Source organism: Osmerus eperlanus, chromosome 24, assembly GCF_963692335.1.
Source record: "Osmerus eperlanus chromosome 24, fOsmEpe2.1, whole genome shotgun sequence".
Classification (NCBI taxonomy): domain Eukaryota; kingdom Metazoa; phylum Chordata; class Actinopteri; order Osmeriformes; family Osmeridae; genus Osmerus; species Osmerus eperlanus.
Window position 1 is genome coordinate 10,298,008 of NC_085041.1, and position 14,214 is coordinate 10,312,221.

A 14,214-nucleotide genomic window follows, 5' to 3' on the forward strand; every position below is an offset into this window, starting at 1 on the left:
TTTGAATAATGCAACGCAGCAAAATAAATTCTTCTTTCAACAAGACGTCAAATGAGATGTCAATCAGCATCAAATTTCCAGTAGCGAATTAAATTTTGGGGTGGCACCCGGGGTGGCCAATCAGATGTCAGGGGTGTCCAGTGCCACTCCGGACACCCCTCTGTCTCCGCTACTGTTTAAATGCTGCATGTGACTTATTTTCAGTAGATGTGTCTTATCCGTCTGGTGGAAGATTTTATAGGTATAGAGCTCGGTTGGGATGTCTCAAATACGTTTCAAATACATATCAACATTACAACATTATGGAAGCAAATCAGTGCCATAATGTTTTTAATTTTAAAAGGCATCGAATACTTAATATTGAAATTTAAACAACACTGAATTCTCATCTAAATATATTTCAATGTAAAATAAAATTCAGGTTGCTCAAATTCGAGCCTAAAAAATTCGATCTTAAAAAATTCAACCATAAAAAATTAGAGCCTATCAAATTAGACCCGAAAAATTTTGAGCTTAAAAAAATCAGATTTTTAACATCCGGGATATCAAGGACAGGTAGAGCAATCGAGCCTCAATGCAATCGAACCAACTTCTGACCTATCGAGCACAGACCTTCGGTCAAGCACTCCGAGGAAGCGGGAAACCTTCAAGCTCAAGAAAGAAGAGAAGAGGAAAAGAACTATGGCTACCCATGACAGCAACCAGGCTTCGGTGACTTAAATTTCGATGTGATCAAATGTTATTTTATTTATATAGAGCATTTCATACCAAAAGAAAACGCAAAGTGCTTGAAGCATGGTGGCCCAGTACTGTATGGAACCCCACATGCTAGCCAGTTGATCACTTTTGGGCCAGTATGATCCGACTGGCCCAGGCAATGCTAGCGACCGTTTGAAAATACCTGTTCATTATTCAGTTTATATTATATTTCATATTGTATGTGTTTTTCAATGCTGTATCCAGTCGGGTGACTGCTTCTCCAGCAATTGTAGATGCCCTGACATCACTACATAGGCTTATAAACCTGGAAAAGGAACATGTTGAACAGCGAACTTCAACAGTGCAATTTGAGCAAGGACTAGTTGGACGACCACGAATGGTCCTCTCTCCGGAGTACCTTAGCAGTCTTTTGGACCTTAACTTGTCCATCCCATGCATAGCTGCACTTTTGGGGGTGTCAAAACGAACAGTGCATCGACGTATGGTTGAGGCTGATATTTCAGTCAGGACACTGTACAGCACTCTTACAGATGAGGAATTGGATCGGTGTGTGAGAGACATCAAATCCAGGCAGCCTCACTCAGGTTATCGGATGGTGAAAGCCCTTTTGCAAGCTCAAGGACTGCGGGTGCAGTATGACCGCGTCAGAGCTTCCATGCACCGCATCGACACCGTTGGAGTCATATCACGTATGACCAACTTGGGTTGCATTGTCCGAACCTACTCAGTTCCAGGCCCCCAGTCCTCGATGCACATCGACACGAATCATAAAATCATCCGGTAAATTACTTTCACAAAGAGCATATTCATTCATTATTTTACCCAAATATAATGATCGGCTTATTCAGAATAACATCTTGACACATTTTCCTGCAGCTACAACATTCTCATCTTTGGTGGCATAGATGGCTTTACACGGAAGGTAAGTACAGTTTTCAGGAATTAATGTGTACATGTTTATCCTGCTTGTATGTGTTTGCCTAATACAACAATGGTGTGTATGGTATTACAGATAATGTATCTTGGTGCAGCCTCCAATAACCTTGCATCAACCACCCTGGCCTTCTTCCAAGAATCTGTGGATAAGTTTGGTTTCCCTCTTGGGTAAATATGATTTTAAAACTTTGTCGGCCCCTCCATATAACAGCTTAAACACATGCATCATGTTTTGTAAATTTGATGTAAGATGCTTCAAACATTCCTGTGCTGATTTCATAGGTTGTATAACCAACCAACACTTAATCATTTAGTCATTTTACATTTAGTCATTTAGCAGACGCTCTTATCCAGAGCGACTTACAGTAAGTACAGGGACATTCCCCCGAGGGTATGAAGTGCCTTGCCCAAGGACACAACGTCAGTTGGCATGACCGGGAATCGAACTGGCAACCTTCGGATTACTAGCCCGACTCCCTCACCACTCAGCCATCTGACTCTTTGTTATAAATGTTTGTTTTAGGGTACAGGCTGATCAAGGGGTGGAGAATGTGGATGTTGCACGCCTCATGTTTACAGTCCGTGGCACTGGAAGAGGCAGCTTCATTGCTGGGAAGAGTGTTCACAATCAACGGTTAGTAAAAAAGTGCAGATAAAGCTAGTTGAAATATGGCACTCCACTGCTGCCATGCATCTAAACTTTTTTTTCAGAATTGAGAGGCTATGGAGAGACCTATGGACAGCTGTAACAAACATCTACTATGATGTACTTCACTACCTCGAAGAAGAGGGCTTCCTCAATATCGCCAATACTACACACCTCTTCGGTTGCCATTATGTGTTCCTACCACGGCTACAAGATGACCTGGACAATTTTCGCAATGGTTGGGACCATCATCCATTAAGAACGGAGGGCAATATGACCCCTAATCAGCTGTGGGCACTGGGTCAAATACATCAGCCAATTCCAGTTCCAGATCACATGGCAGTATGTCTAAATATTAGTGGTGGGCCGTTATCTGCGTTAACGCGCTGCGACTCTTATCGGCGATAAAAAAAATATCGCCGTTAATCTAATCTCAAAGTTGGGTTGGGAGCTGGGTCTATACTACGCAAGCTATGATGACTTTCACCTTGATATTTTAGCGCAGATGTATACCTAGCCGAATTGCACTGTAGGGGGCGAGAATGAGTCTTCGAACCTGTGTGTATGCCTTGTGTATGAAATTATCACATCAAACGTGACGTGCTAACATGGATGCAGCTATGAAGCCGCCTGGTTTGCTTCAGGGAAAATGTATTTTTAAGAAGCTTCCCAATGGAAACCTCGACAAGACTAAGGTTGTTTGCACCTTGTGCTATGCGGAATTAGTTTACTGTAGGAGTTCTTCCAGTCTCAAATACCACCTAAACGAAAAGCATCCCTTAGCTAATGCGGAAGATGCCGGGCCAAGCACTGATGTAGTCGTCGACAAACTACGATGTTTGAGTGCAACCGAGGCAAGCCCGTCAGCACAGCTCTATCAGCCAAGCTAACTAATCTAATAAACAGTTAATAAACACAAGTACATCTTATTGAACATAATTTATTTTCATCACCAATTATCATAGTAGAACAGCTTTCTCAAGCAGTTTGTGATGCATTTTGGAAACAGGAGATGAGCTCCTGGTCTAATGCACCACCTGGCTTGAGAAACCCGTTCTCAAAGACTTACTTTTAGTCATTATTTGGGTAGCACACATATTTTGAATGCCTTCGGCGGAATTCAAATGAGCCATTTTAATCTAGATTAATGCCAAGATTACAGTGAGATTAATCTAGATTTAAAAAATTAATCTATGCCCACCACTACTAAATATTCAACTCTTTTGTGTTAACAATTCTAAAAAACTAATTCTAAAACTAACCCTAATTCTAAAACAACCCCCCCCCCCCACACACAATTATTAACATTAGAAACAGTCTAATAGACCATAATAGACCATATTTTGCTAAATAGGGCTGTGCGTTTACTATGTAATATGTTGAAGCATTTGCTCAATGACCAATCCTTAGTTTTATGCTAATTTTACATATATACTCTATAAATATATATATATATATATAACTATGCTGTCTGTATAGATAATCAACACTGCATACAAGTGACATTTTCTTTTTTCCAATTTGTAGGGTATATAAATGCCTCTCATTGAGTGGGAGAACAGTGGACTTACTCCAGACTGCCACTCCAGCATCGTTGTCCCAGACATTGAAAGTCCAGGATGACAATCTTAACCCTTGTGTTAACTTCGGGTCATTCTGACCCATCAGTCATTGTGACCCACCGTCGTATTGCGTCAACTTACAGCATACAAAAACAAAGTGAAGCATTTTCTTTTAACTGTCAGGCTGTCTCAGACCCCCCACATTGCGAAGGTTAAAAGAAAATTATATATATTTGTTTTTGTATTGGGTAAAATTGGGTAAATACAACGATGGTTCGTTGTGAACCTTTGGGTCATGTGACCCGAAGGCAGCACAAGGGTTAAAAGATGCGTAGTCTTTGTAATGCCCTGGGATTCGCAGGGTCTCGTAACAGGTGGAGGCGGTGGGGAAGCTGCCTTTGACCACCTCAAGGGACAGATTCGTCCTTGGCAGAATCTCCCATCCAGTCCAAAATTTCACCAGATCTCTCAATTCATTCGGTGATGCTGTGCAGTAAACATATTAAATTATTTTACAAGTTACATTAAAAGTTGCTGTGGAGAGGTAATGATAACTAGATGACCAACTGTTTCACGGTTTATCGCATATGTTTACTCTGTCCACATACCATTTTCAATGAACTGTCGAAGATAACCTGACGTGGCACATGGTGTCAACTGAAAAATCATTGTCATCATCTTCTTCTTCATCATGATGAGGCCAGGTAATGCGCTTCAGAAGTACCTAAAGCAAAAAACAACAACATGGGATACACTTTTTATTATGGCTTCTTACATTATATTTGGTGTGATTCTTTCAGGCTTTTGAACCACACACTTCAAAAACGCCACTGGTGGGTACTTTGGAAAGCACGTTGCAAATCCTAAGAGCGCTAAATCAAGCACACAGACTAATGGGCACAATTACAGATGCTGGATACAGATATGAAACCTCTACCCTATAGTAGTATTCAACAAAGGCCTAGATTTAAAATAGTGTTAAGTTACCTCAGGGCTGTAATCCACTGCTCCCTCTTTAGGGAAAAGCAGGGCCACTGTGTCAGGTCGTTTGGTCAGCACGGTCCACATTTGTGTCTCTAAGACCACGTCTCAGCTGTTTAATTTGTCTTGTGACACGTCCAATGACCTGTTAATGACAACAGAGAGAGATTCTTAATCCCCCCCCCCCCCAAATGATTAGGAATGAGAAATTAGGTTCTGCAAACACAACCACATCCTAAGATTTTACTCACAGCATGGATCAACATTTTCTCGAAAAACCATCTCCTGTTATTATTAGACAGGCAAGGGAGGTCCCAGGCATAGGCCAAGTCCTGTACTCTTTTTGCCTCTTCCTCAGAGAGTTCGGATTCACCGTGAAGCTTCAATACACAGAGGAAAACAAGAGGAAATAGAACATGTAATGACACTACATATATACAGCGGGTCTATAAAGTCTCCACTCCCTATTTGCCATTAAGTAAAACAAACTTTAAAACAAATGGTTGGGGACTTTTTATATCCACTAAAAAATATAAAAAGGGAAGAAATAGCAAGACTTTGAAAATGATTGAGGATGGAAAACATACAAGCCTGATTGTTTCCCGGATGTCCAGGTCTGGACAGTCTTCTAGGGCTACAGTTGCAGTTTCGGGACTCCCTCCAAGCAGGACATGAGCAAAGGCAGGGCTGAGCCCAGACAGGCACGGTCCACCATGAAGGAAGGAGTGGCCCATCATTCTCCCTGTCATGACGAACATATCACTTTCAACTAGGAAGTGAGAGGCTGACGGCACCAAATGGCCCGTCTCTCCATCAAACAGCCGTGTCACATCAGTGTTTGCTGTTAAAGAACATTAGTTTTAGAGAAAAGCCATTTAAAATATATTATACACAATCATTTAGTAGGAACTAACTGTATTATACATTAGATAAACTTTTTTCGCCAGTGTAGGCATGATATTATTTAGTATAATTTGTGGCCAAGCCGCGAGGCGGCGAAGCCACCTTAAGGGTTTCTACGTATTCTTCTTATTGGGTGTGCTTTGCCTTCGGCAAGGGCACAACCTTTGTTCTCTCACATATATATTATTATTATTATTATTATTCTTTTTGCCCCCCTAAAACTCAGTCAATATTTGGCCTACATAGACAACGTAGGTGTCAAAAGTTTCGTCTTGGTAGCGATTGAGTTGCTTCTATTGGAATTTACGTTCCGTTGCATGGTTTAGGCTCAAGTTAAGTTTTTGTGGTGAAAAGTGAAGCTAACGGTGGCTAATTTTCTAGCCACAGTCACTGACGTTACTAACGTCATTCAAAAACGGACCCTTGTACAACCGACGCAAGCAAGCACACCCTACAATTTCCCCAGAAATTGTACCCTCTCTAGTTCTTCTTATTATTACACATCTGTCATGGGAGTCTACGGCAGCCCCAACCACATGGTCAGAAGTTGTGAAATTTGGCACACTCTTTGGGACCAGTCCCCTCATCAATTTCACCAAGTTTCATGTCTCCATTTCAAACCCTCTAGCGCCACCAATGGGTCAAAGTTGAAGGTGTGTTTACACACGTTACTTTTGAACCATATGCCGCATTTTCCAAAATGAGGTATCATTGGATTCCCTGGATCAAGACAAGTTCAACGCACTCTATGACGTCATACCCAGTCATATAGATTCTCCCATCCCATCATCTTCCGCTTATCCGGGGGTCGGGTCACGGGGGCAGCAACCTAAGCAGGGAGGCCCAGACTTCCCTCTCCCCGGCCACTTCCACCAGCTCTTCCTGGGAGACCCCGAGGCGTTCCCAGGCCAGCCGAGAGACATAGTCCCTCCAGCGTGTCCTGGGTCTTCCCCGGGGCCTCTTCCCAGTGGGACGTGCCCAGAACACCTCACCAGGGAGGCGTCCAGGAGGCATCCTTATCAGATGCCCGAGCCACCTCAACTGGCCCCTCTCGACGGGGATGAGCAGCAGTTCTACTCTGAGCCCCTCCCGGATGACCGAGCTTCTCACCCTATCTCTAAGGGAGAGCCCGGATACCCTGCGGAGAGAAAACTCATTTCGGCCGCTTGTATTCGCGATCTCGTTCTTTCGGTCACTACCCACAGTTCGTGACCATAGGTGAGGGTAGGAACGTAGATCGACTGGTAAATAGAGAGCTTCGCCTTTCGACTCAGCTCCTTCTTCACCACGACGGACCGATGCAGAGCCCGATCCGTCTGTCGATCTCACGCTCCATCCTTCCCTCACTCGTGAACAAGACCCCGAGATACTTGAACTCCTCCGCTTGGGACAAGATCCCCGACCCGGAGATTGCACTCCACCCTTTTCCGGTCGATAACCATGGCCTCAGATCCACAAAAGATGTGTAGACTGGTTGGGCAAACTCCCATGCACCCTCCAGAACCCTGCCGAGGGTATAGAGCTGGTCCACAGTTCCACGGCCAGGACGAAAACCACATTGCTCCTCCTGAATCCGAGGTTCGACAATCCGACGGACCCTCCTCTCCAGAACGCCTGAATAGACTTTCCCAGGGAGGCTGAGGAGTGTGATCCCCCTAAAGTTGGAGCACACCCTCCGGTCCCCCTTTGTAAAGAGGGGAACCACCACCCCGGTCTGCCAGTCCAGAGGCACTGTCCCCGATGTTGCAGAGTCGTGTCAACCAAGACAGCCCTACAACATCCAGAGCCTTAAGGAACTCCGGGCGGACCTTATCCACCCCAGGAGCCCTGCCACCGCGGAGCTTTTAAACCACCTCGGCAACCTCAGCCCCAGAGATAGAAAGGCCCCCCCCAATGTCCCCAGACTGCCTCCACGTCGGAACGCGTGTTGGTGGGATTAAGGAGGTCTTCAAAGTATTACTTCCACCGATCCAGGACGTCCCCCATCGAGGTCAGCAGCGCATCATCCCCACCATATACAGAGTTGACAGTGCACTGCTTCCCCCTCCTGAGTCGCCGGATGGTGGTCCAGAACCTTTTCGAAGCCGTTCGGAAGTCATTCTCCATGGCCTCGCCGAACTCCTCCCACGCCCGGGTTTTTGCCTCCGCGACCGCCAAAGCCGCATTCCGCTTGGCCTGCCGGCACACATCAGCTGCCTCTGGAGTCCTACCAGCCAACAAAGTCCGATAGGCCTCCTTCTTCAGCTTGACGGCTTCCCTCACCTCCGGCGTCCACCACCGGGTCCGAGGGTTACCGCCGCGACATACACCGACCGCCTTGCGTCCGCAGCTCCGGTCATCCGCCTCAACAATGGAGGCCCGGAACATGGCCCATTCGGACTCAATGTCCACGGCCTCCCCCGAGACATGATCGAAGCTCTCCCGGAGGTGGGAGTTGAAGCTCCTTCTGACAGGGGATTCTGCCAGCCGTTCCTAGCAGACCCTCACATTACGTTTGGGCCTGCCAGGCGTCTTCCCCCACCATCGTAGCCAACTCACCACCAGGTGGTGATCAGTTGACAGCTCCGCCCCTCTCCTCACCCGAGTGTCCAAGACATTCGGCCTCAGATCCGACGACACGACTACAAAGTCTATCATCGAACTGAGACCTCGGGTGTCCTGGTGCCAAGTGCACATATGGACACCCTTATGTTTGAACATGGTGTTCGTTATGGACAAGCCGTGTCTAGCACAGAAGTCCAACAACAAAACACCGCTCGGGTTCAGATCGGGGGGGCCGTTCCTCCCAATCACGCCCCTCCAAGTCTCACTGTCATTGCCCACATGAGCATTGAAGTCCCCCAGGAGGACGAGGGCATCTCCGGGAGGAGCGCTTTCCAGCACCCCTCCCAGAGACTCCAAAAAGGGTGGGTACTCTACGCTGCCGTTTGGTGCGTAAGCACAAACAACAGTGAGGACCCGTCCCCCCACCCGAAGGCGGAGGAAGGCTACCCTCTCGTCCACCGGGGTGAACCCCAACGTACAGGCGCCGAACCGAGGGGAAACAAGTATTCCCACCCCAGCTCGACGCCTCTCACCGAGGGCAACTCCAGAGTGGAAGAGAGTCCAGCCCCTCTCAAGGAGACTGGTTCCGGAGCCGATGCTGTGCGTTGAAGCGAGGCCGACTATATCTAGCCGGAACTTCTCTACCTCGCGCACCAGCTCCGGCTCCTTTCCCGCCAGCGAGGTGACGTTCCACGTCCCTAGAGCTAGCTTCTGCAGCCGAGGATCGGACCGCCAAGGCCCCCGCCTTCGGCCGCCGCCCGTCTCACACTGCACCCGACCCCCATGACCCCTTCTGCGGATCGTGAGCCCACTGGAAGGGGGTCCCACGTTGTCTCTTTGGGCTGTGCCCGACCGGGCCCCATGGGAAAAGGCCCAGCCACCAGGCGCTCGCCATCGAGCCCCACCCCCGGGCCTGGCTCCGGGGGGGGCCCCGGTGACCCGCTTCCGGGCAGGGGCAACTGAGAACCATTGTTTGTTTTCTTCATGGTAGGTTTTTGAGCCACGCTTTGTCTGGTCCTTCGCCTGGAACCTGTTTGCCTTGGGTGACCCTACCAGGGGCATAAAGCCCCCGACAACATAGCTTCCAGGATCACTAGGACACGCAAACTCCTCCACCGCGGTAAGGTGGTGACTCAGGGAGGGGATATAGATTCTCCGCCATTTTGAATGTTAAGGAGAAACGTTTTTTCGCTACTCCTCCTACAATTCTTGTTGAATCTTCAAAATTGCCACAGATGATCTTCAGACCAAGCCTCACTAAAGTTATCCCCTGGAGCTTTGATTTTCGCAACCGTTTGTTAGTTACAGCCAATCAAATTCAGCAACTGATCCGGAAAAAGGGAAGTGAGGTCATATCTTAGTGAATCTTTGATGCATTGACTCCAAACTTGGTGTATGGATTCATGACCCTGTTATTAAGAGGTCCGAAAAAGGTAGGGTCATTTGAGTTCTAGGGGGCGCTACAATAGGCAAAACTGTGTTTTGACCAATAACTGTTGATTTGTTTGTCGTATTTAAGTGATTCCTATGACTCGTGATATCTTAGGAGATCCCGTGTCTGACGCATGATACCAGACTAATTGATGAGGCCGCCATTTTGAATGAATGAATTAAATTTTTTCCCTACTCCTACACAATGTATCCAATATTTACCAGATTTGGCACAGATTTTCTTCAGACCACAATCACCTTGACATGTCAAAATAGTACTGAATTACAGCTTTTTATACTTGGGTCAAATCTGACAACGCTTCCCACAGGAGAAAAGGCTTACTTTTTTTATACAGTAACTGAACACAGCATTTCCCTGCAGTGAGAATAGCTCACTGGGATAAGACGGGTTCCTCTGAAGTGCAAGGTCATAGGTTCGAACCCAGCCACAGTCATCAAGCATGTCATGATACTAGTTTATCTGTTTAGTGAAGCCAGGTATGCCACAGTAGCTGTCTAACAGTATAATGGTAATGATAATGTTTCATTCTCAGGGGATCTATACTCAAGAAGTCAGATTTATTTTATGAATTAATAAAACGTTTTTGTCCTACTCCTCCTACAAAATGTATCAAATATTCACCAAATTTGGGACAGATTATCTTCAGACCACAATCACCTTGACATGTCAAAATAGGACTGAATTACAGCTGTTTAAACTTGGATCAAATCGGACAACCGCTTGCCACAGGAAAAACTGCTTATATTTTTACCCAGTAACTGAACTGTGATTTGCAGCACTGAGAATCGCTCACTAGGATAAATTGGTGTCCTGGCAATGGCAACGTCAGAGGTTTGAATCCAGCCAAAGCCGACGAGCTTGTCATGTCTCTGATTCTCTGTTTAGCGAGACTGTAAACCACTGCAAAGGAAGCCAGGTACATTTTTACATTTACATTTAGTCATTTAGCAGACGCTCTTATCCAGAGCGACTTACAGTAAGTACAGGGACATTCCCCCGAGGCAAGCAGGGTGAAGTGCCTTGCCCAAGGACACAATGTCATTTTGCACGGCCGGGAATCGAACTGGCAACCTTCAGATTACTAGCCTGATTCCCTAACCGCTCAGCCATCTGACTCCAAGGTACACCGCAGTCGCTAGTTACCTGTAGTCAAGCTACAAGCTATAGTCAATGCAATCCTCACACAAACTATCAAAATGATTTTAGATTTTCGAAACCGTTTGTCCGGTACAGCCAATCGAAATCGGCAGCAGAGCCGCCAAACAGAAAGTTGTGTCGTATCTCAGCAAATCTTTGATGGATTCACGCCAAACTTGCTGCATGTACTTGGAACACTCTTCTGAGGATGTCGAAAGTTTCTTCTGGGTCATCTGACCTGCTTGGCCACCCCATTGCTGCTTGCAGCTATATTGGTTACATATATTGTTCTCAAGCAAAACTACTAAGATGAAAAACAGATTGACTTAATATAAAAAATATATTCGACCATACCTATTTAATAAGTCATCTTACACATAACTGCACTCTACTTACCAAAGTTGATGCAAAACCCAGACTTCAACTTCTCAATGCAAGTTGAGAGGAAGAAGCGAGTTACACCCTTTCCAATGGCAACGTCACCTGTAACACAATGCAAGGTTTGATATAGTAATGTCATACTTTTTGCAGTCCTTGACCATTAGGACATGGGGCTGAAGCTACCTTCAAGTCTGCAATGCAAGGGTCGTGCCCATTCCACATTAGGTCGCTTGTAGAAGGAGAGGAGTGCCATGTCCTGTTCGGCAGGGGTTTCTCTAGTATCCATGCTGAGAACCAAAGCACCCTCCTTTTCATAAATGTGGAATAGGGAATCCCGAAACTGAGACATGGCCTTGGTAGGGTCTTGGATGGTGAGCCAGTCTAGTAAGAGGAAAACATACAAATGTGACCAATTAGGCTTTAATCTAACGCTTGACAGCAACCTCTAGATATGTTTTAAATGTAGATTGAAGCCGTATGTTGTGTTCGTACCGTCTGTAACTGCTGCACTGCTTCTGGACGGTCCAGGCATTACTGCTTGCTCTTCTTCAATCACAGTACTACACTCAATCGCCTCATTTCCTGCACTGTACACAGTCACAACATATTTATAATGGCTATCTGTAAAACTGCTTTTATGTTTTAATAGCTCAAAGACCAAGGCATCTGCTGGTGAGTGAAACGAGTACGGTACGAACAATAGAAAATTGGTGTTACCTTTCCCCGCATGAAGCAGCATGTGCCTCAATAATGTGACAGGGAAATATGTCCATGCACATAGGACAGGGTTGCTGATCTGCTGCTGAGAATATGAAGTTAGCAAAGACAACAAAACAAACTTAAGTAGGAACCACTAAGAAAGGACAATGTAATTTCTAATAAAGCATCTGCTCTCATCAGGCATTTTGATTGCAGCGTATTCATCCATCCATCCATCCATCATCTTCCGCTTGTCCGGGGGTCGGGTCGCGGGGGCAGCAACCTAAGCAGGGAGGCCCAGACTTTCCTCTCCCCGGCCACTTCTACCAGCTCTTCCTGGGGGACCCCGAGGCGTTCCCAGGCCTCGGGGTCCCGAGGCCTGGGAACTATATATTGAAAATGCTCCAATAATTCGTTCTTACATGTTACATCTTCCTGCGCACAGTTTTCCTCCACATTAGCCGGGCAATTATCACTGTCAACATCAATGATGTTGCAAGATTTTAAGTGTTCGGTCAGGAGCGGCAGTGGAATAGCTGCTCCACATTTCTGACACCCTGCTTTTGGCATGCCACTGAATGCATTGTCTGTTAATTGCAAAGGAGTTGTGCTTAGTTCTTCTTGAATGGGTGCAATGAAAAGAGTCGTTTTACCCCCCTGGCTTGCAAGCTTCATTATTTAGCCAGTATCATCAGGTGTCACAAGAGAGAGTTTGCAGCTACCCCATCCTCCTATAAAAAAACACATTTCTGAGCATAATGGGAAATAAAACTATATATGACATAAGCACCCTTGTATAGACATGGATTACATTAAGCCTAGTCTTTAAGTAAGAGAAAAATGTAATGAAGATCTCCATTGAAAAAGTTTTTTCCTCTGCCACTGTACCATTACAGATGACCTATACACTGTTTGGATGAGCACTAACAGAGTCATTGTTGTTCCATATCTCAACACTAATACATACAAACGTATACGTGCCTACCTGCTGATTTGTAAAGCAGCCAACCACCAGACACCGTCTCCAATTGTGGAAATACAACCTTGAGTGTATCACATAACTGTAAACCAAAAACAATTAACATTAATTATTATTATACATTTATTTATTATTAAGAATGCTGAAAAGGGTTGAGGTTAAACTTTTTGAAAAACCATGCCAGTCTTGCTTAAATGCATTAAGGCATTATATTTTTAAATTAGTTGGTTTGGTTTGAAATTTCAGCAGAACATCAACGCTAAAGCCAAAAGATTCAAATTTTCCAACTTAGTCATGCAGACTAAGACTAATGCTTACCTCATCATGTGTTGTGCTCTCATCTAAATGGGCAGTCCTGCGACCCAACCCTGCCTGCATGTGAACTAGTTGCTCTAGCTCAGTGGGAGATTTTTGATATTGTTTAGGTAACAGATGGAAAGCCACTTGAAGTGGTTTAGCTCTTTTAGCAGGAACAACATTTACTGCAGGAAAACGCCTCTTTCCTTTTGCCTTCGTAAACATACTTGGAAAGGACCTTTGAGAAAAAACAGTCTATTTAAACCTAAATACTATCAGACCATCAAGTTGTTTTAATCTGTTCAAGTTAATGTACAGAATCTAATGCTGAACCTTGTCATTTCAATTTTAACTGAAGGTCTTTGTGACTAATGGCCTGACTGCTCATTCTGTCCTCCCTGCTCATTCTGTCCTCCCTGCCCATTCTGTCCTCCCTGCCCATTCTGTCCTCCCTGCCCATTCTGTCCTCCCTGCCCATTCTGTCCTCCCTGCCCATTCTGTCCTCCCTGCCCATTCTGTCCTCCCTGCCCATTCTGTCCTCCCTGCCCATTCTGTCCTCCCTGCCCATTCTGTCCTCCCTGCCTCTGTTCCCTGCAGGGTTGTAACCAAAAATAGTTATTAGTGAGTCTGAAATTATTAATTAGATAGAAAACATAATTTTCATGTGTACAGTATTAAAAGTGTACTGAACCTTATATCCTGACTTGTAGAAGGGACATCACCACTGCTTGCACCACGTGATGTCAGTAAAGACAATAAGTTCCTGACCTATTTTACAACCTCAGCGTGATTACCCTTTCAACACAATAATAGAAGTGTAATTTAGAAAACACACCAAAGTTCAATTCTTTTTAGATAGCTAGACCGTTTATAGTTAATTGCTACAATACATTCTCAATACATAGAAAAAGAGTAACATTTTCGGAAATGTAATTCATTCATGATATATAATCGTCGTCATATAATATAAACTGTA

At 45.3% G+C, this 14,214-nt stretch overlaps 1 long non-coding RNA gene across 1 annotated transcript; it reads right to left on the reverse strand.

Annotated features, from left to right (window-relative positions):
* Window positions 1-4,067: 4,067 nt before the first annotated feature.
* LOC134011396 (uncharacterized) lies at window positions 4,068-5,643 on the reverse strand. The gene is made up of 4 exons (XR_009928421.1): window positions 5,433-5,643; window positions 5,097-5,225; window positions 4,852-4,990; window positions 4,068-4,588 (listed from the first exon to the last, which is right to left on the reverse strand). It is a non-coding gene; the product is annotated as an uncharacterized LOC134011396 (long non-coding RNA).
* Between the last annotated feature and the right edge of the window lie 8,571 nt (window positions 5,644-14,214).